The sequence below is a fragment of the Cebidichthys violaceus genome, unplaced genomic scaffold (genome assembly GCF_023349555.1).
Source record: "Cebidichthys violaceus isolate CVI_PGR_0920_01 unplaced genomic scaffold, fCebVio1.0.p SCAF_21, whole genome shotgun sequence".
Classification (NCBI taxonomy): Eukaryota; Metazoa; Chordata; class Actinopteri; order Perciformes; family Stichaeidae; genus Cebidichthys; species Cebidichthys violaceus.
In genome coordinates this window covers 370,896-393,508 of record NW_027176384.1, presented here as the reverse complement: position 1 = coordinate 393,508, position 22,613 = coordinate 370,896, and the positions used below count along the sequence as shown (strand labels likewise).

General features: G+C 41.2%; 1 protein-coding gene across 11 annotated transcripts in view; it reads left to right on the top strand.

Moving 5' to 3' along the window:
- Nucleotides 1-3,867: 3,867 nt before the first annotated feature.
- nrcama (neuronal cell adhesion molecule a) overlaps nucleotides 3,868-22,613 on the top strand; it is a 51,471-nt gene continuing 32,725 nt past the window's right edge. For all 11 annotated transcript variants that reach the window (XM_068716802.1, XM_068716801.1, XM_068716794.1 and 8 more), the window contains exon 1: nucleotides 3,868-4,030. The gene's annotated coding sequence lies outside the window, so the exon portion shown is untranslated. The remainder of the gene's footprint in view (nucleotides 4,031-22,613) is intronic.

The window sequence follows — 22,613 nt, the reverse complement described above, 5'->3', positions numbered from 1 at the left end:
AGTCGAATCGTCCCAGGTTTCTTCCACTACCTCAAAAAGTTATGTTGACATGTGTTTTTCAGTGAGGAGCACAAACATATTTCCCTTCACTGACATTGTTTTGGGTTGGCATAAGACCGCGTATATTTCCAAAGTAAGTATACTTCAAAACATGAGCATGTAAAGCTAAAACTATCTGAATAACTAGATACCACATGGAGGTACCACACTGTTCTAGATACAGAAACCACAGAATGGGAAGGGCCACGTTCTATTTGCCACATTTGTGAGTCAAATACTTTCTATAACAACAAAGACAGTTTTGATTGCTTGTGTTTCGATACAGGACTGGATTTGATTTTTGCAGGGCTCGCTTTTCCGGTGATATTTTTGTTGATCTGAAAGCTTAATTACGGAGGTATAAATGTTGCGGGGAAATTCCATCGTCACAAACAAAGCACAAAAATCTAATTTGTGTCTCCTTTCCAGCTGTGTGGAGACTGGAGTGTCTTTGTCTCAAGTGTGTTTGTCAGACAAATGAGGTGAACATGAGATTAACGCTCTCTGGCGATGTGCATCCTGTTGGCAATTTCCTTGAGCGTGAAAGGCCAAAGTGCCAAGGTAAAGTGAAGTCTGCCAGGCTGTGTTTACATGAAGGAGTGGGAGATATATTTATATATATGTAGTTTATACCACAGCGCCATTAGTTGCTTGTTGTCAGTCTCTCCTCCTCCTCAAGCAGAATTAGATCGTCTGGTCTTATGGTGTTCCCTAGCAACTGTTATATGGTTACCTTCTTGTTTACAATCCTCTCAATGTATGTGTGCCCACGTTCGCATAAAATTATCCCTGATCTGGCAGAAATATGTTATGCAATCAAACTTTTTTTTTTTTTTTGCCCATGTAAGTGTGTTTTAGGCAGTTGACATTGTAATGCACAAAAAATAATCATCACATTCAAGTTTGCTCTTGTTTTCAAGCTCCTTCAGTTGGCACGCTCTGTTTATTAGCTTAGCGTCAGCCAGGATGTGCCATGTTCTTAAACAAACATGCAAGGAAAAAAGTTCGTACAAGACGTCTCACCTTGTTTTTGTCATGGCTCTGCTTTGTTTTTTAATTGGGTGAGCTTCTCACACTTGCAGTGTGCAAGTGTGAGAAGCTCACCCAATGGGCTTTAGATGCAAGTCTATAAAAACGGTTATGTAACAAAGAGACCAACCCTAAACGGGATCTTAATCTAGGAGGACATGGTAGCTCCAATGACACAAGTAAACCAGCAAATAAGTCCCTGAGGGGGGTGTGTGGGTGTGGGTGTGGGTGGGTGGGTGGGTGCGAGAGTGAGTGAGTGAGTGAGAGAAGCCCACACAGGATCCATGCATACCATCTGTCATTGCAAGAGGACAAAATCCCCCAAAGCGCTTGAGGAAAATTCAATCTGGTAACGTTTTCTTCCTGCTGACCCGAGTCTTCTTACCTGGGTCGTCTCAGGATATGTAGCTCTCTGACCAAGTTGGGAAGGCTGTTGTGTCAATGATAACAGTAAGGAAGCTGGTAGCTGTCAAAGAGACATTGTGGTACAATAATATATCCTGGCCTGTACAAACTAGTTTTGAAGTGCACAGTGCTCTAGAGAAGGCTTGGCGTGGATCCCAAAAAATGTTAAATGATACGGAAACAACAATTTTGCTTCAGCTCACAATTTGTTTTCATATACAGTATGATGAATATAGATAGTAGACAACCAGTTTCAGAAATGAGAATGGAAATAACAAAATGCCTCGAAGTATTTCTCAGTCCACAGCAGTATATCTGTAACGTCACGCTGTAAACCAACGCTTCTGTCTGTTGCCATGTCTCCTCATTGACAAGAAACGGCAGAACAGTTTACACGGTGGTGTGGATCTCCACAGATCTCTGCCAGCTGGTTACAGGGACACACACACACACACCCTATTTGTCCAACAGCCCTGCATGAATGTCAAACAACACTGTCTGTGCCAACCGTTGCAATGTCTGTGCAGTGTAAAACTTAAATCTAATGGCATTAAGATGTTTGAAAAGATAATTTGAAGTTCCCAAAGTCCCACCCATGGAAAACAATAACACATTGACTTCAGTGAGCTGGTGCATAACGTTGTTAGGTCTCTGCATACACACAGACATCCCAACACATTTTCATCTCATCATTTTTTGTGAGAAGAGCTCCAATATTAAAACTCCTCTTTGTCTTGGTCCCGGCCTTCCCCTAGGACTTGTCACCATTACTAGTAGCAACGGTACACGACTCAATCGTGATTGCTAATGGCCCTCAGCCTGGATGAGTGTATGCATGCATTTGTCATGTTAACAAACTGGACATGTATACCTCAATTTTTCCCACACTGTGCTAATGACCGGAAGTGTGAATAAGCCATGATTGTGAAAATATGCCCTTTGAACAGATGTCAAGTAGATTCTTTTCCACCACTCATTTGGCCGGTAGACAGAGAGAGTGGACATTACTGGTACTGATGGGTGTTGATGACAGGGCCTCAATGTGTGTGAGACATGCTTGGTCTGTCCCAGGTTGGGAGTGAGTGATGTGGGAGGGATAAGGGGTGCTCTCTCTCTCTCTCTCTCTCTCTCTCTCTCTCTCTCTCTCTCTCTCTCTCTCACTCTCACTCTCTCACTCACACAGAGCTGCCGTGTGAGTTCTGCAGTTTAAAATGTGACGTTGATTGGTGGGCCAGTAATGATAATGTGCATTGGGCCGTTTGACACCAACACCACCGTGTCAGTGTCTGCATGAGACACCTGTCCTGTGTTGATGGCAGAGAAACACCTGTGTCTCGTATCCAACATGGGAAATATCCAGAACCGGAACCTTCTATCTATTTTATCCACATTTAACGTTCTCACGTGCACCATTTAATCTGCCCTGTTCAGACTTCCCAAACTCAAATTCTTTTGGGGGCATTTTAAAGCTTTATTGTTAAGATGACAGTAGTGACATGAGAAACAGAAACAAGCGCCTCAAACCCGTACCCAATGGTACATTTCTCATACTATTTTGCACAAACATCTGCATTAAGTATTTACCAAATAGAGTCCATGAAGATACCAGAGGAACCAGTTATTAATTTGCTAAATTATAACCTTTTAATCTCGGCAATCCAGTTTTAAATATTAGAAGGCAATACAGATTAAAAGATAGGCCTCTAACACAGTAACGTGCTCATGATTCCCACAGATACACAGCGCTACATGTGACTTATTTCAGGAACACAGAGCTTTTCTTAGATACAGTGAGGAACAACAAAAGAACTCTGCGGGGTTATTGTTTATTTCACACATATTTGTCTGCAGGTCCCACTGCTGCCGCTTGTTAAAACAGGGTCGCTGTAGTTGAGATTGTTTCTCTGTCTTTCTGCACCGGATTGGCACCGACTGACAGATAGTTGAAGAGAAATACAGAGATCTCACTCTGATATAACCTCCATCTACCAGACATAAGGCAGAGACTGGAGTCTTCCAATGCAGCCATGCTTATTAGACTAAAATCTATTTAGGTCAACAGAAAGATGGCTTTATTTTATTTATGAATTTATTGCATATGCAGAAATGTGGTGCTTTGGTCATTCTTGCAAAGACGTAGCTGGCACCAAATGATTAGCTGAATGCAGTTCCTCTTTTCGAAATAAAACAAACATAAAAAAGTGTAGTCTTAAATATGTATTGACAGATTTATTTCCCCCAAGTGGAAAATAAGGCACCACAGCGACAGGCCTATATCGAATCGGTCTTGAAAGTGGGCACGGTTTTTCGCTCAGGGGTGCGTCATCCTCACAAAAGCGTAGACGATCTTTGTCGCTGCTGGTTTTTTGACAGCGGCGGGGGAGCTGGTGAGGAGAGCGGAGGAGCCGTGTGGACCACAGCTTGCTGCTGCAGCGGCTGAGGAGGGACGCACACACACTGGCCAGGCACGGTCCCTCAAACACACACCTCATCATTTTCTACAGCATCAACACACACACTGCCGGGAGAGGAAACAGCAGCCGGTTTGCAGCAGACGGTGAGTTTAAATATGCCTCATTATCTTTAAAAAAACATGTTTTTATTAAAGATGGAGATTGCATATACCCCCCCCCCGCCCCCCCGTTGTCTTCAGTATTAAACACATTGTAGCGATATGGTAGCTTGAGGATAATGGTGCAGTGGATGTGTCAAGTCTGCGTTTTAATTTGCACGGTGCTGCTGCTTGACGAGGATGACCAGGTGCAAATAATATAGCAATATGGAAGCAGATTGTCGTGTTTAAAAAAAATAAAAAAATCTGGATTGAGCATCAAAGGCAGCCTCGATGCACTGCATTTTGAAGAGGAGCCATCAAAGCAACTAGAGGGAGGCGATGGCAATGTGTTGATCGGCTGTTGTGCTGAGTGAATGTAAGGGGGGGGGGGGGGGGGTTGCAGCAGCAGCAGCAGGGTTTTGTGCTTATTGTTGCTGCTGCTGCTGCTGCTGCCGCCGGCCGGTGCATGCAGGCCCACAGGCTGAGAGGATTATGTGATGTCTGCCAGTGATGCTGCCTTATGTAGCTCAGCTCCTCTTGCTGTCAATCCGAGGGTTTTGACTTAAAGGCAAGCAGCACTGATTCTTTGTTTGCAGGTATTCTATGTAGATATGTTAATAGTCAGCAGGGGTCTATTGATGATCAGTAGGTGGGGTGGGGGCAACAGCCTCCTATTCTTTCATTGTTGATCAATATTTTTTGTATCAATTTCTTCCGTAAAACATTAATTCAAGGGTTCAATGATGGAAGGTTATTTGTGATATTTGTATGGTTTCCCCTCTCAAAATATTGTCTAATATATCTTTCAACATGTCTTCAAATGCAAAGGCACATAAGAGGGCAGAACGGAGTGGGTGACACTTAAGATTTACTCTGCAGTTTGAGTTGACATTGGATTGGTGGTCAATCAAAGAAGATGATTCATCTTTTGGATTTGAAAAAAACATTTGCTAAAAATTCCTAAGCCGAATCCTCAGAACTTGCAGTCAGTATTAGTGCTGAAAGGATTGTTCAGTAAATCATTTAATAATCATTTGAGTCAATTTTTAAGCAAAAGCCCAAACGCTCTCTGGGTTTAGCATCTTAAATGTGATGAGTTGCTGGTTTTCCTTGTCATATGTAATAGAAATATGGACAGCTTGACTATTTTCATACATTTTAGAGGCCTAGACAACATGATTAATCTATTATCAGTTGCTGACCATGTCATAGAAGCTGTATGCCTGCCGATATGAATGTGACATAAGGCCTATAATGTTTCCACATTGTGATTTTAAAGAAATAAAATGACATACATCCAGGGTTGTCCTGTTGCTCAGTGGTAGATAATTACCAACAAACAGACTAGTGATTTAATTCTCATTGGGGCCCACAAGGATGTTTGCAGAACACTTTGTATATCTTGAGAACCGCTCCTCTGATCTACTTCACACTTGGCGGGTGTATTGCTTGGGACCCCATTTGAATTTGGCCACGCGACACATTCAAAATGAATAAACTTTGAATAAACGAGTACACAGCCCTCTGTGTAGCAGGGGCGGAGTGTCTGGGCTCTCATGTCGACAGCTGCGGGCAGACGGCTCATTGCAGTTGACTTTTGCTGCTTTATGCTGGATATAGCGGCTAGATTTTCTAAACTTTTCTTCTCTTTTGTCCTCTGAGGTACATGGTACACAGTAAGAAGTGGCCTACACAGCTGAGTTGCATATTTTAAAGTGATTTGGAGGCCTTTTGTAAGTCATTTCAGGGTATAATGAGTTAGAATAGTAACATTTAATAATCTTCACATCTAATCATCATAATAGATCTATTAGATGTTTAGGGCCCTTTTAGTTGGCAGCTCCAGACCCAGGTTGCCTAGTAAAGGTAAAGTCTGGTGTCTTTTCCCATGACCCAGACTGTATGCCTATCTCACCATTGTTTGACCATGATTAGCCGCGACTTGGGTGTGTGTGTGTGATGCAACTATGTCATGCCAGGTCTATTGCTGAAGACCCAAGGAAGCGCAGTGTTGAGTGTGAAATAGTTTGTTTAAGTGGTTGTCGAGAGCGCTGCAAGTAGCAACACAACAGGCCATTCATTCGGCCCGTTCTGAACAGGCATGTCGTCAACAGTCAACGTACGGTATGTGACCAGTGTGTATCACACCTGACTCCAAATCAGTCTGTAGGAAGAATCATTGTGATGGTAATAAGAATTCCACTCTCTGACTCTGTGATTATGTCATGCTAATGTTTGCAGCGAGCATCCAACCAGCTGTGCTTTTCCTATTATAACAAGTCAAAATGTCTGCTGTGAAAAAGACCTAATGTTCAAGCATACTTTATGAAATTAGACACACCTCAAATTAATCTTTCCACATTAAAAATAATATTATAAAAATATTATATTATGTATCATTTATTTAAAAATACCTGGGCTATAATTGATTAGTATGACAAGGAGTGCATCTAATTTTGAAAATGAATCATATGATGCAATGCTGTAGCGTGCCCATGGCACGGCAGGTATCGTGCGTTGGCACCACCATCCCCGTTGGTGAGCCCCTGCCCCCCCCCCCCCCCTCCTCATGAGACATCACAAGTCATGACCTCAGTCTCCTGTGACAGGTCCCCAGACTTGTCAGTGCCGAGCCAGCGCTGAGCCATTACTCATGGCAGATGCAGTGTCATCGTCACTCTCCCGCGCTCCCATTCATCCACGGCCCATTAGACACAAGTCAGGTGATGGAGCTTATGGTGGGCTCTCATCCTCATTCTGTCGCCTTAAGTGATGACACAATTTCCAGACGCGGGAGATGCATAATGTTGTTTTTCTGGCTGTTTGTAGCAGATTAGGGTTGAGGTCTAGTTTCTGTCATTTCACTCAGGTGAGATTGAAACTGTAGATGTGTCATTTTAGAAGAATTGGACACCAAAGTAAATGCAAAGTAAATGTACATGGAAATGCTATTATATTTTGATCAATTAATTGTTTCTCCTAAAAATATTGTGATCTAAACAGCATCTTGTGTAGCGTATATGTGTATATGATACATTGACATGATGTTATAAACTGTACTGGATGTTATTTTCTTTATTAATTAATGGTTTTGGTGATGCCTTCAAATTGCTTGTTTTGTTTTTGGTTGTTTCTGCCAAATAAAAAAGACAAACGATTAGTCGAGTGTTAAAGTTGTTCTGTTGAATGAATAATCAATTAATTGTCGTAGCTCTGCTATCCATAATTCTTTTTTTTATTCATTGTTTACCTGTGAAATATATTTTGAATAAAGTAGTGGAAAATGCCCATCACAAGTACTGAACACCCAACATGAAGAACTTATGTTTTGTCTTGACCAAGCATCCAAAACTAATAGATATGGAATATGCAGTGATACATTAAAGTGTTAAACAATTTTGAGAACATGGAGCCAGCAAATATATTTCATTTGTTCTTGACTAATTGACTAATTATTCACCTTGAACAAAACACGTCACAAAACTGCATATAGCATCACTATGAGCTCATATGGGTGGGATTTGGTTCTTGCCACACCATCCCTGATATACTGAGGAAATGCTGCGAGAAAATCGGTTTGCACATCTGAAGTTTATAACACTGCATATTATGCTGTAATTATGGTTTTGGTTATCAGCCCCTGCACTGCCACAGGCACTGCTGCTGCTACGAGGGAAACAATGCTTTTTTTTTAATTCATCCCTAGAGTTTGTTAAGCTCACTCCCAGCAAACACCAATATAGTATGCAGGTGCACGTGTTAATGAAGCCATCCTGGGTTTTTTGTCTAGGGTTAGATTCCTAAACCCCTCGCTAGCTTCTCTGAGACTGCTGTGGAAGCTGCAGCCAAATGAATACAATTAGCATCATATTGTTCTGTATGCTTTGGGTTAATAGCATCAGCACCCTGCGGCGATGATGTCGGGTTAGGGGGCGGGAGGCACATAAACGCCCCCACACCCTTAGCTCACAGCTGGACGTGTTTGGGTGGCTGTTTTCATTAAGGGACAGGAACACATTAAATTAACATGACTGGCTGAGGATTGATGAATTGGAAAGTTAAAGCCGTGTCTGGAGTGTGACACTTTGCTGTTGGTAGAGTTCTGAGAGAGCAGATGTTATTCTCTCTGCCTTCCATAAAGACAGATGGTTTTTTTGTTGTGTTTTTTTTTTTTTGGGAAGATGTTATTGCTTGGAGATGGGAGAGACCTAGTTTCTGCACATTGAAGGACGATGAGGAGTTTTGTACATAACTGTAAGACAGGCTTGATTTTAGCAGACGGTTTTATAATGTCAGGTCAGGTGTACATGTATATTTCTGCCAACGTGATTTTTAAACATGAAGCCAAATGCCTGTCTTGGTTGGATAAAACATGATTTTAAATATGTCACCCTGGGGCTCTGGGAAAGTGTGATCTCCATGTTTCACAATTTGCTGCCTTTGTATAGACTATAAACATAATAATCATCACAAATTAAACATTAATTGATCATGAAAAGAATTGTGAGTTGCAACCAGGTTCCAACCTGACACCAAACACTATCTCAGTATACAAGTATACAGTTTATTGTACTATGTTGTAAATCATCAATTAAGGTTTATAAACCAGTAGAGGGGGGAAAAGGAAAGGAGGAGGGATGAGAGTTGAGGGGAGAAAGGAGAACAATCGAAAAGGAGAGGAAAGTAATGTTAAAGGGAATAAAAGTAAGGAGGGTAGAGAAAAGGAAGTTAAGGAAAGAAAGGGTGAGAGTAGACAAGAGGGGGGAAAGGAGAGGGGAGAAAGAAGTGAAAAGGAAAGGACGGAAAATAAAAGTGAACGAGGGGAAGGAAATAGGGAAAGAAGAGCACATAGGAAAAGGATTGGACAAATATGTAGGGAATGACTGAGGAGGAGGAGAAGAGCTCCGATGAGGAGGAGTTAAGTAAAGAAGAATTGAGAGAAGAGGAGAGGAGCGACGTGCTGCTGTGATCACCAGCTGTGCCAGGCCGCATCTGAAGTAGAGCAAGAGACTGGAGATTAATAAAAGGAGACAGAGCACGCCACTCCCGTACGACACACACTCTACCTTATACATGTACACACACTCGCATGATATACGCTTAAAAAGTAAATTTCTACGTGCATGTTTTTAGTGTCCTCTCAGTCTCTTTTGAATAGAGCGTATAGTGGGTGTGAGTCTGCTTGTTTCGACGGTTGAGTTGTTCGTGTGGATCAGGTGGGCAACAGATGGGAGAGTGGGTGGGAGCAGAGGAGTTGCCAGACTGGTAGTAGCTGTCACTTGCTGAGTGTAAAAACATATCGGCAATATCCGTCTGAACGGGTGATTTTCATTTTATATACTGAGCCATATGCAGGCAAAGATGAATTCTTTTCAGCACAACAGGTGATCCCAATCATGTTAAATCCACTCATAGTTTAAAAAAAGATTAAACGGGACATTTGACAAGAGAAAAGACGATATGTAAACAGATATCAAAGGCATATGGTTCATATCTTTATATATGTATATATATATATATCCTCATTTTTTTTAACAAGCTTTAAGGGAAACAAAGGAGGAATGTGCAAATCCCAGTGGTGGGAGCTTAATCCATTGTACAGTAGGCTTAAAAATAATATTACCCCCCCATCCACCAGAATCTTTGTCACAGCTCTAAAATGATTAGTGAGGATTTGGGTCAAAGAAGCCATTAAAGAACTCCTTATCAAGACAAACATCCAATTGGCTCAAGGCACCAGCATCACATGACGGGTGTGAGCCAACCAGCCTTAAACAATGATTATTAAAGATGTTTTTACATGGCATAATTGAATTTGTCAGCTATGGATGATTTTTTTTTTTTTTATGTGGAGGACTACATCTTTTTAACCCCCAGCCATGAGGACAGATTAGTTTGATGGGAAATGTATCTTTAGAGACTTTACACATGATTTGTAGAGTGTGTAATTATTTATTGCTTTTTAAGGTATTTCATTGGCCCGAAGCCGACAGTGTTCATGCTACATCTACACAGGGCCCCTAATGCTCCGTGTCGCAAGACTGGTGTCCTCCACTTCAGCGGACATTTGTATCTGCACAGTATGCCGGTAACATATTTTGCCACATTTTTACCATGTATTGATAAATATCTCTCCATTATTTAGCAAAAGTTGCTCTCAGCAGCATTTGTGGAGTCTAGTCTTGAGGGGAACTCCGAGTTAGGCCTCAGTTGTTCAGGGGACACTTTTTATTGAGCATCTGCCGATCGTCAATTTGTGTGTGTGTGTGTGTGTGTGTGTGTGTGTGTGTGTGTGTGTGTGTGTGTGTGTGTGTGTGTGTGTGTGTGTGTGTGTGTGTGTGTGTGTGTGGGGGGGGGGGGGGGGGGGGGGGCCGCATGCGTGTCCTCGATCCTACTCGCCTGACCCCTTTAGAGAAGGCCCTTCTAAAGTCCTAAATCCAACCCTCCTTCAATGAGAGCCCTCTGTACTGAAAGAACGTCTTTGTAGGAAAATAAACTGTCCTGCGAGCAGATATGAGGACGGAGAACAGAAGCGGTTCTCAGAGTGGAAAAGTCATCTATCAGCTTAAGACGTGTCTGTTAACTGATAAACCAATTAAAGGCTCATCTTCATGGGTTTTGAAGAGAGAGACAGGGAGTTGTGTAACATCTGCCTTGTTAAACTTACTTGTTTAGTCCAACTTTTCATTTTTATTTAAACTGTATAATCCACACACCCACACTGTGTGGTGCAGGCTCGCGGAAAACATCCATACGACACATGTATTTACAGTGCTGCTCCAGGGAATTATGATGACATTTTCAATGGGTTATGTAAAGAGATGACATGTAATGTACATGCATTACATAAGAGAGGCCAAACTGTGACATTGTATAACACACAACTGCCATGGTGAATTAGGAGATGCAAAATATAGCCATCACAAGAAAGGGTAAATATGAACTTTTTGGCCAAAAGTGTATTTTTTTTTTTTGCATCTGAAATACAAATGAGTGATTTCAAGCTATATACAATAGATACAATCCATCCTTTACTGACTGTAAACACCACCATGTGTGGTGAGCCAAACTTAAAGTTTATGGGTTTTTGACAGCCAAAATTGCAAAATAATTACAGCAAACAGAAGTTTTTGGTTCATTGATTGAAGAGCCATTTTGATGATGATTTGCTCTTCAGTTGTAAACGGCACATAAACCCATTTTATTGTACAGTCAGCACGTCTTTCCTGTCAACAGACCCCAATGCAGCCCAGGCTGTGTATTTACTGTAAAACAAAGTAATTTCCTGTTTGTTCCTGCTCAGCATCATCCGATGCCTCTGGATGTCGGCCCATAAAAGTCAGTGGCGTTTCACATCAGTAGTAATGCCCCACCCTGCCACTCCGTCCTCTCCGTCACAATCACCCCTAAAACTGCTGAGCCCACTGTTTTGTTTTTGGGCTGCCAGATACTCTGCATTGTCCTATCAGAGCCAGGCTGCTGTTGTAGCACTTTTGCTTATTACAGTTTGACGTGAGATTCGAGACAAGCGCACATCATTGGAAGCTGTAGATACCAGCTTAGCATGAAACAAACGTTCAATGATTTTCTCTCTGAAACTCTGAAACTCTGTGGCTGATACTGATCAAAAGGAGGAACAGATTGTTCTCCCGGTGTCTGTTCTGTGGGGAGGAGATAACCCTGATGTCCCTGCTCAGACTGCTAAGATACAGTGACGATACTCACACACCACCTGCCCAAAGGGACACAGAGACGTAGGGCCATAGAGGATACAATGACTGAAGCTGCTACCTGTCCCTTAGAGATGTACTATTAATTGTTGGTAATGCAAATGCTTTTCTGGCACATTTGCTACACTACAGTCAAAAAACAGTTTTTTGTTTACCATTAAGATACACAGCACATAGGCTGACTGTACATCTTCATCTTTTAAAACAACATTTTGTGTGTTAATAAGTACTGCTAACTTTTGGTCAAAACCATTGATCACCAGGAAGCAGGAACATCATTTTTTCAATTTGTAATGCCAAATTAACCGTCTCTCTTACAAAATATATTCTGCCTAACCTTTCTTTTAATGATAGAGCTGTTTCCTCACAGCTTTTTGCACTAGTACAGATAATTAACAGTTTTAATGACTTGGCCTGGAGCCAGCAGCTATACTTTTGGCAAGACAGCCATGTGATGTATAGATGAATCTCTGTCTTTTTCCCCCTTTTCTTGAGGATGGGCACGGCAAAGAGTGAAGTTGTCCTAGATTACTTTTTTAATAAAAAAAAAAATAAACCTACATTCATTGAAATTGCCACTTGGGCACAGGGTACCAATCTGTAAACATAACACTATTAACGCCTTTTATAGAATTAATTAATATGGCGAACATGTTAGCAAACACTGGCTAAATGCTACATTTACATCTTGGCTGAGTCGGGTGATGGTTCTCTGTGGGTTTGTCACTGACGCATTCACATTTCACATAGCCATTTGATCCATTGCTGTGATAGAAATATTTATTAGAACAGCTTTAAAAAATAGTTTGCAAGTCATATGAACTGTTTTGTTTTTTTCCTTCAGTTCAAAATGATTACCTTTGTCACATGATATGAAACAAATTTGTATAATTTTTTAATTGAAATGTCACGGACACAAGGTTGTTGTGACAAATGACGTTATCAAATATGACATTGGAACACATCCACCACATTCTTTATATAATCATCAGCTCTGCACTACGCCTGTTCGCCCAGCTTTTTCTCCTCAGTGTCCTCCCAGCATTTTCCCACCATATACACACTGCTGGTATTGACCCTCAACCCACTCCATTTCTCTTCCAGTCTCCGCTGTGATCCATGACTCACAAAGCCCATTTAACCTTTACCCAGCGCTTGGTTGCTTCCCCACTCGCTGCAAGCAGCAAATCTCACCTTTTTTTTTTTTTTTTGTAGTTTCTGCCAGTTATATGGAATTGTTGGAGAATATAGCCATTGGCTGTCTGTGTACTGTTGATGTTTTTTTTTCTTTTTCAAATAGAGGCAGTATACATTTGTCTTGAGGACTTGACCACTTATATTAGACATAATTTAGTTTTGTAATGTATGCCAGCAAATATAGACGAGAAGAAAACGACTACAATGCATCAGTGTGTCCTTTCTAAAGCACAGGAAACCCCTCCACTTTGTTATATATTCATTCAAGCCAGTCATCCATTACAGCTATGTGATATATTACCTGCAAGTTATTTACTCGACAGAAGACCCATTAATAAGTGGAACCGTTCTTGAATGGGTATCGCATACTTTTCCCACGCTGGTCTCTCACATAACCAGGTAGCAGAAGCTATCAGGTGTCCCGTAACCGATGGATCACAGGAACTGTCACTTGTTCGGTCAGCGATGATGCAGCTGCGTGACTTACGAATAACTGTTTTATTTTAAAGTCTCGTAAATCTCTCCATTGGTTTATTAATCTACACACACATTAGTACTTGACTGATACAGTGATACAGCTACACTGCTTGGATGCTGTTCTAATGCGTTTTGTGGCTGCCCAACTTTATTACCTCCCTATCTATTCTCCATCTATTCATACATCAATCCTCAGGGACTGATGATTTCAGGGAAGACCTGACTGATGCGTGTCTGCCTTACATTTGACTATAGAACTAAGATAATATATTATAGCATACTTATTTTTGTGCTCAGAAGACTGCTGAAAATGTAGACCACCATTTGCTTCATGAATGCTGTAGCAGTGACCAGCTTGCTCTCTCAGGAACATTTATGAAATGAGAAAGTCATCCTTGTCTTTACCTCTGCTTTTACTTTTTTATGCATGAAATGATTTCAGAGAGAAACGGCAAGGAGCAAGCTAGAGTCTGACATTTAATTAATGCAAACATTCCAAATTTTTACAGGTCACAGATACTCAAATATGAATGTTTGCTGGTTTTCTTAACCAACTATAATAATAAATGAATATTTATTTTATATTTTCAGATATTTTATATTAAACACCATCAAATGATTAATGTATATAATATATAATAGCTTATTTGATAATGAAAAAAGTCTTTGGTTGCAGCCATTTTGTCCATTAATAACCATTATTCCTCAGTTTTTCTGTGTTTGGCATACTGATATTTGAGCCTTATTGTCTTGCCTTGTCTACATTATTTAATTTTACAGTATTTTAAAAAAAGATGTAGAAACATTCAGCTAACCCTAACAACAAAGCCACCTACATAATGACAATTTATAATGCCTCAGACATTGAATTAAAACCTGAGAACTGTAAATTATATTATAAGGTGTTTTTTACTCACCGTCTGGTAAGTGTGCTTCAAGCTTCCAAGGAATACAGATTACAAGTGAATAATTTATATCCTTTCACATATGAACAAAAAAGAAAAATATATATTCTTGCTTAGAAGCCCTGCCACTGCTTTGGTGTATCAAAGTCAGGCCACAAAATACTATACTGAGCGATGAATTATTGAGTGCTGTGCCGCTCTTGTCACTTGCACTCACAATCCCACATGTAGTAGGGTCGAATTTGGGATAATTGGGGATGTACTGTCCTTGTTCAGTCAGATAAACGGAAGAGGGATACTGTCTCAAAATCCGCTATAGGATTGGTTTGTTGTAGTTCCAGCTGCTGTTGTCAATTTCTTCTTACTCTCACCTTTTAGTGAGTTGGAATTTACTGTGACACTGGCTTTTCTCATTCCCATTAACACACATTGATTAATAGTGTGTATCAGGTATTACAGATACGTAAGTGTCAGCTCATGGGGTTGTATTGACAATGAGATTATTGATCCCGGGATTAGGCACGGGGACCCGGAGGGCATCAGTGCTGCTGAAAGCAGAAGCCCCTTTTTTTTTTGACAGCTGTGTGATCTTTCACCAGTTCATTAACACGGACTGGAGTGGGTTAACTCTGTTTATCTTGCTTAGCCAATGTACCAGCAGTCAGATTGGGCATTTTATTGGACGGAGACAAACGGTTTTCATGCATCGATCACGTTTTAATGCGCAAGAGCTGCTATCCTGCTCAGTGCCTCCTTTCTTTTGGCTTTTCTCCACTTCATTGTTTGGCAAAGCAACAAAATAAACCAAGTGAGACAATAAAGATCTACTTAACTGAACAATGAAATAACAGTTCTATCATAATGTAAATATTTCTCAAACAATCCTAGTTAACATAATAGGCAGCATCTGTTTGTAAGAGTACCAAAGTGCTGACTGTGGCCGTTGTATAGAGATAGCCTCTCTTTTACAGCTGGGTCTGTGCTGTCTGGCCCGCCACGAGCTCTACTGGCCAACAGGCCTGCACAGCCCTGTGGGCAGCAGTGAATGGAGTATGCCTGTGTGTGTGCAATGAGAGATTGAGTGAGAGCAAGCTGCTAGGGTCTGCTACTTTGGTAGATCCACCACAGAGCCTTGCTTTACATGTACGTGTGAAGCTGCAGTCATTTAGGCCTGCATTGAGGCCTAACATATGCCTTTTCTTTATTTTATAGTCTACAGGAAGGACAGATCTCTTTCCACGCCTGAGTCACATTTACCCTGCAGGTCTGGGCCTGCCCAAACAGGGAAAAAAAATGTTCTGTATCTATACCGTGTGCTCGTAGAACATTTTTGTCTTTTAGCCTTATTGTAACATTATGCTGGTATAGCAATAGGAATACAAACCAATGACTCTTGCCTTTTGCGGCAATAAAACCAAACAGCATGCCTCAAAGCAGGGTGATTAAATAATTGAAACAGTTGAGTTAAGCGGCTAGGACAGACTATTAGAGGTTTAATTTGTTGTAATCAAACATGTTTTTAGAGGATCTAGTTTGCTAGCTGATTATAACTGTAGATGTTATTTAAGTGATCTAAGAGACCCACTGGTCTTGAGGCTACTCAAGGGAAGAGGTGTTGAGCATAGTTATTTTAAGGAATGGTTAGAGATTGGCAAATGGGAAAGAAACCATCTCTTGAAATATTTTTTTCCTCTGCTCAAAAGTCATGTAAGGGTGTGAAATGATAGATTCAAGCATTCCTCCTCAGTTCCAAGATTGGTGACAAATAATGAATCATCAAAAGTGTTTTAATGGCAAGAGTGACGTAACTGTATTGCAAACCCACAACTTGTTGAGCCACTCAGATGTGGTGCGTTCTGTTCACTGGATTTGACTGCAGGTCAATGTTGTGTCAATGTGAATTTGTTTAAAGAAAATCAGGGCAAACGTGGGATGCAAATAACGTCTGTCTGGGTGTGGGTTCTTGTGTAAATCCATGGGTATGAATTGCAATATACAGATGCACGTGTGTCCAATTTATGCGACGTTGATCCTGCACAAGGAAGCAACAACATTGCTGCGTCACTGAACCATGACAGCATCCAAATGAGTCCGACCAAGCTCTTTCATTTTGTTGCTTATGTGAGGTCCTGAATCATGGTTGTCTCGAGTTCAGAATGGCCTCGGGAACATTTGCATGTGGCTTCTGATGCTTTTTAAGGCTCCGTCGCTCTCAATTAACAAAGTTAAAAGCTAGGGAGGAGAAAGCCATGTGAAGGGCTATTGAGTGTTTTATTCGACCTCAAGGGACATAAAGAAATACAGCCCTTTATAAATGCCAAAAAGAAAAGCACACAAGCACGTTCATTCAGCGAACATGAGAGCCCTGGCTGGTGGCGCTCTGTTTAGTCCTTTTTCCAGAAGTGGACTGTTAATGTCAAGTCTAGCCGGTCTAGTGAAGTGTGTGTTTTAGAGCTTTCACATTCAATCCAATGGAACTGCTGAGTGGAGTGTAATTAGTCACATTGCGTTATCACATCCTGCTCCAATCATGAACACGCTACATGTTACCATTTCCCCGTTCTCACTGTTATCTTATGGTGCCCGAACTGTTCATGCTTTTCCATCTGAAATGTTTTTTTACAATGATGATAATTGAAACTATTCCAAACCTACGCCCTACAAAATTTCCAGCAGGCCAGTTCATAATCCATGCGAAAAATAATGCTACTAATCCCAAATGGCCGAGGTTCACCTTCAGTTAATCTAAGGTGCAATTGTCATTAAGCTCCATCAATGTCCTGCTTTGAGACTGTATTAAAATACATCCTGTTCAGTATAGTTCCGGTACTGGTACCACGACAGCCTAAAATGCAATATTACTTTGTCATATCATTTATCAGCTAATTTACACAACGACACGTTTCACTCACTAACTGGACCCTAAATCCTGCCAGATCTGTACCGTGCATGTGAAACTCACATCAGAGATCAGAAATAAACAAGATGAGAATGATGCAAGCTGGCTCACATGTTAGCTTCTTCCATCATCAGCTCTGGTGAAAAAACTATTGCTGCGTCCGAAATCGATGATGGAAGTATCTAACGATCGCCTCTTTCTTTCTTTTTATGGGATCGGAACTCGGTATTGGCCGATACGCAAGTTGAGGTATCGCAATGGGGGAAAAATAATGGCATCAGAACATTTCTAATGTTTGATGTGCTGTCAGGAGGACATGCTTGATCCATACCCTCATTTGCATATGTACAGACATGGTGGCATACTTGCAACACCAGTCCTCATAGTTCCTTGATATTTTCTAAAAATAGCATATTTTCAGTTTTGATCTTCCTTCAAAGAGTCTTGTATCGCACGGTTGCTGCAGGATATACCAATTACACAGCTGTGAGGTGCTTTGCTTGTGTGGTGTGAGACTAGCTGAAGAGTGAGAAGCGCACATAGTTTTTTTGTGTGTGATAAAGCTACAATCTGGCATCACTCTCATCGCGGTGGCTTTGTTGAACCATTTAAAAAAGAAAAAGAGTCCATTGACAGTAATCTCACTTGGTTACAGCTTTACTGCCAAACAGAATGTAGCAAGTGTAATATCTACGCCTCACTGACACAGTAAGCCGTCGTGGTGTGTCTGAGCAGCCTTTGTGTTACCTTGTCGCTTCCTCATCACAGCTTCAAGCCTGAGAACACGTTTTTTTTTTGTGAGGAGTCCTAAATTAATGAGATCACATAAAGAAATCCCTCTCCACTGGTGTTACTAATATTAGGAGGCCTCAATCCTCTCTTCTTCTCCTGCCTTTCTCTGTCTTAGGTTGAAGTTATGCAGTCAATATTAGACGTCTCCCAGGCATCCTACAGGTCTATACCCTCCACTGTTTGCCCTCCCGGCCCCTTTTGTTCCTCACAATCTCATTTCCACGTTTACATTTCTCATTGCCCTCGACTCATTTTCACGCTACATCTGTCTCCATCTTTGTCTTTCCCTTGCCTCCCCATTGCGTTGTTCCTTCAGATGAGATGGTCTCTGCGGTGCCGGCTGTGTGGGCATTTTTCCAACGTGTTTCTGACATGTCATGTCACTGATGGCCAAGCTCTGTTCTGTTAAGCACTCTGGACTCGACTCTCTCCATGGGGATGCAGCCTCTCAGATCTTGATAGAGCTGGTTTTCTTAGCAATATTGGCCACTATCCAGTCTTTTTGTGAGAAATAGAGAAATTAATAAAAGACATACTCTTAAACAATTGGTAATTGATAAACATGCACAATGACAACGAAGTCTTGTCCATTTTATCTTTACATTAATCTCTCTTTGTCAATCTCTGCCTATTGTTGTCTTTCCCCTTCTCCTCTCCAACAATGATTGTCTTGATTGTTTACAGTGTCCATATATGCAAAATGCCCTCAAGGCCATATACCGCTGTGTGTTTCATTATGATGGCTGACATAGCATTAGGAGTATTGTTTACATTAACCCTTTATACCTTCGGGCTGTTTTGTCAAGCTTCATATTCTTCTGCGATTATGGCTTTGGGAAAGTCCCATTATTTATAAAGATAAGTGTACATTTGTTCAAGACATCTCAAAACATTACTCATATGCATATACGTACAGTTGATATGCTACAATAATTCTTCCTCTCCATACTGGCTGTGAACACATCTCTTCCTGTCGTGACTCCAGTTTAACAGATAAAGGACAAAAAGTGCTTGTAATTCAGCTATATGAGCAATGCAGTCTGTGTTAGTCAGATCAAATGGGAATTAGGTTAATATAAAAAGCTCACTTTTTGTTTGCCTGCACAATGTTCCCCTGCTAATCACAAAGACAAATTTTGTTCTATAAAGTCAAGAATTGGAAAATACTTATGGCTTAATTTGTCAAACTCTGGCCATGTGACTATTGTTTTCAGAAAAGACATATTCATATATCTATAACTTTAATATCTGCCCAAATCACTATCAAATGTTTCTGAACGACTTGTATATCATCAACATCTTGATATGGTTGGATGATATCTAAAATCTGCATCACAATATGAAGGCCTTTTTTTAACAGCAGACATTTTTAATCATCGGAGGAAAAGCAAAAGTGTTGCTAATATCGTTAACAATGGCACTATTATGTTCGCTGTATATTCGAGTGAGCCAGTATGCAGGATGGCAAGAAACTGATGCAGCTAAATGGACTTCAGTCATTATTGTCATTATTACACCTGTGCTTTTTCCTTCTGTGACGTGGCATAATGTCTTTATAGAAAGAGGCCCGCAGCTGGATTCAGCCTTTCAGGATAACAATAAATGTATTTTAATAATACATAAGTAAAGCAACACCTCTGCACAGCCTACTGAAACCTTGCATTAACATAGGAATCAAACTCTATCCGGCAGGCCTCTCTCTCTCACTGTGACTGATTTAATGGAGCACAGCGCCGTATGGCGAGGTGTTTCATCTGCATTGACGGTGGCCCAACCTCTTTCTTCATTTTCAGTCGGCTTACAAATCTTCTTTTCCTACAGTCCATTTTCTTCATCTGTTGCTCCAGACCTCCCACTCTTCTGTTAGTCCCTGTCATTTTCCCTGTTTCCTCTCGCCTTCATACCCTCTCACCGCTGGAGCTGTAAAATGACTCTGACGATTGGATACAATCCCCATAGGGCTCCCACACCTGGGCACTTTTACAATACGCTCGCCTTCAGCTGCAGAAGCTTATAGCAGAGGATCAGCTGCAAAGGCATGCTACTTCCGACTGTTCCTTAATCTTGATTTATCCTACGTGCTCTCACCATCTCTGTGTGTGTGCGTGACATTCTTAATCACTCCATTGTGTGTTGTGGAGTGGGAACAGTGGGGATGGGAGAGTTGTCCCTTTTAACCTCTATAGAGGGAAGAAAAAAAAAAAAAACTTTCAGACGCCAGTAAATCTCTCTGATTAAACCAGCTCCCTCTGACTGCCCTTTTTGTGTGAGACTGGACTGTGTATGTTGTCTGTCATCTGAAGGATGCACACAGACTGTTAAAAAAACAAAAAAACCTTTGAATAGCCATGGTAACCAACCCCCCTCTCAGTCTCCATGTCCAACACACACATTACAAGGGAATGTGTGGGTTGAACTCTGTAGTTCAACCCAGATTTCAAAAGCAGCTGTAGATGCCATCCTGACACAGGCTTCTGGGATTTTTCAATCTAGCCTTACCTCAAGAAAGATCATGCTACACATTATTTTATACTTTTGTTAGCCATTCGTGTGGACACTCTGAACTGTAAACTGCGGCTGCTATGGCCCTACGCTTCAAACTATGACACTCTTGTGTCAGTTTTGCATGTGTCAATTTCCACTTGTCACATGCATACGCCATCTTTTCAAAGTAAACGTCTGTGTTTACAGGAAACAACTTGGTTGGGTGTCGGAAAAAGATTTGGGTGAGAATAAGATTGTTGTTACATCCGTGGGATTTTGTAAATGGCAGTTTGGAACATTGTATCCATATGACACAACGACACGCTGCACTAAACCCAACCTGGCGACAGTATTAATTAGGTCATTTGTCATTGTCTTTGGCTGTTGCTAAATGTAGACAGATGTACATTGGCACAGAACAGATACACACACACACACACACACACACACACACACACACACACACACACACACACACACACACACACACACACACACACACACACACACACACACACACACACACACACACACACACACACAGGGTAATAAATAACCCCAAGGCATACACCACAATCTGATCACACACACAGATGGTGCGTCTGATACGTGATGAACAGACAAGCTCCAGACAGTCGTTGCTGCCCAGGTGCTACCGCTTCTGTAGCTGACTCCCAAGTCACCGTGGCATGTCTCACAAGCCTTGTGTACTTTACATTGCGTTGCTTGGCAATGTGACAAACTTTTTTTTTTGACACTGCCTGTAACCTCTTTCCTTTGTTGGTGTGCTGCTGATGCCCTATATTTGTTTAAAGAAGCAAATGTGTGTTTTCTGCTGTTTGCACTATAGCCAGCTCCAGGGAAACTACCGCCTGGAACGTGTTCTCAGGAGTGAGAAAGTCTGACTTCATTCATGGCAGCCTGGGCATTGGGCTCAATTATTTTCCTCTGTCATTGGTGGGAGAGAATAGCCAAAGGATTAAGAGCAGATCCATTTAGATGGCAGTTTACGCCTGCTTTTATTTTGTGGAGTTACATATTAGGGGTTGCACGGCTCCAGCTGTATAGGAAGGAAAACATGACTGTTTAAAAGCAATTAATTTTTGCAATAAAACCAGCAGCAGTGAAGAAATTCCTTTCGCATAATGTTTACAGTGCATCTGCTACTTTGAGTAATATCGAGGCTTTAATGTGTTATGGTGAATTTCAAGCGTATTTTTCTTCCTTAAATGGATAGCAAGCAACTTGGAATTACATTTTGGTCAATAATAGTAATTTCAAACTACATTCAAAGTCTGCTCCTAGCTTTATAAGGATGTGTATTAACCCTCTAATGGGGATGTGAATTCACCAGTTTGTGTGTATGTGTTATTACGTAGGATCCGATGAAGGTAAAAGTGTGTGTGGAGGCCAGACAGTCAGGGCGTGTGTTAAGTGTGTATTTTGGGCAGCTGCTTCTGATTGCTGAGGCCCTCAGTCTAGGGGATTACAGCACACGTGCACCCACATTTCTATTCATGCCTGGGGTCAGTTATTCTATCACAGTTTGCAAACCCCCTCACACACACACACACACTGAAACATTCAGACACATGCAGCGTACTGGTTCCCAATGGATCCATAAACTCATGCAGCTAATTGAAACAGGAGGTAGATAGTAAATCAGAGTGGTAGTGCACTGGGTTTTAGGAATCAGACGTAGTGATCTCACTGTAGTTGGCATGAGGATATTCAGAGTAACGCTGGCCTTTATCTCCAGGGAATGTTTAAGTATTCACAGAGCTTACATTTCACATCCACACTTGTCAGAGATATTTTAGTTCTTTACTGTCTCTGTCTAAAAGGAAACAAAATCCACCTACCGCCACATTTAAAGCTCACAATTGACACTTAACAAAAATCAGTGTACACACAACAATTTGTGGTTTTACGTTTGACTTCCTGGAGTCTTCTTGTTACTATTATTTTGCATAATGAAGAAGGAAAAAAATCCAGCACATAACCCTCCATAAATCAGCAAATTCTCATGTTCAGATTAAACAAACAAGATATAATATGCGACATTTGAATTGTGTCATCTTTGGGCGGAGCTAGGCTAGCTG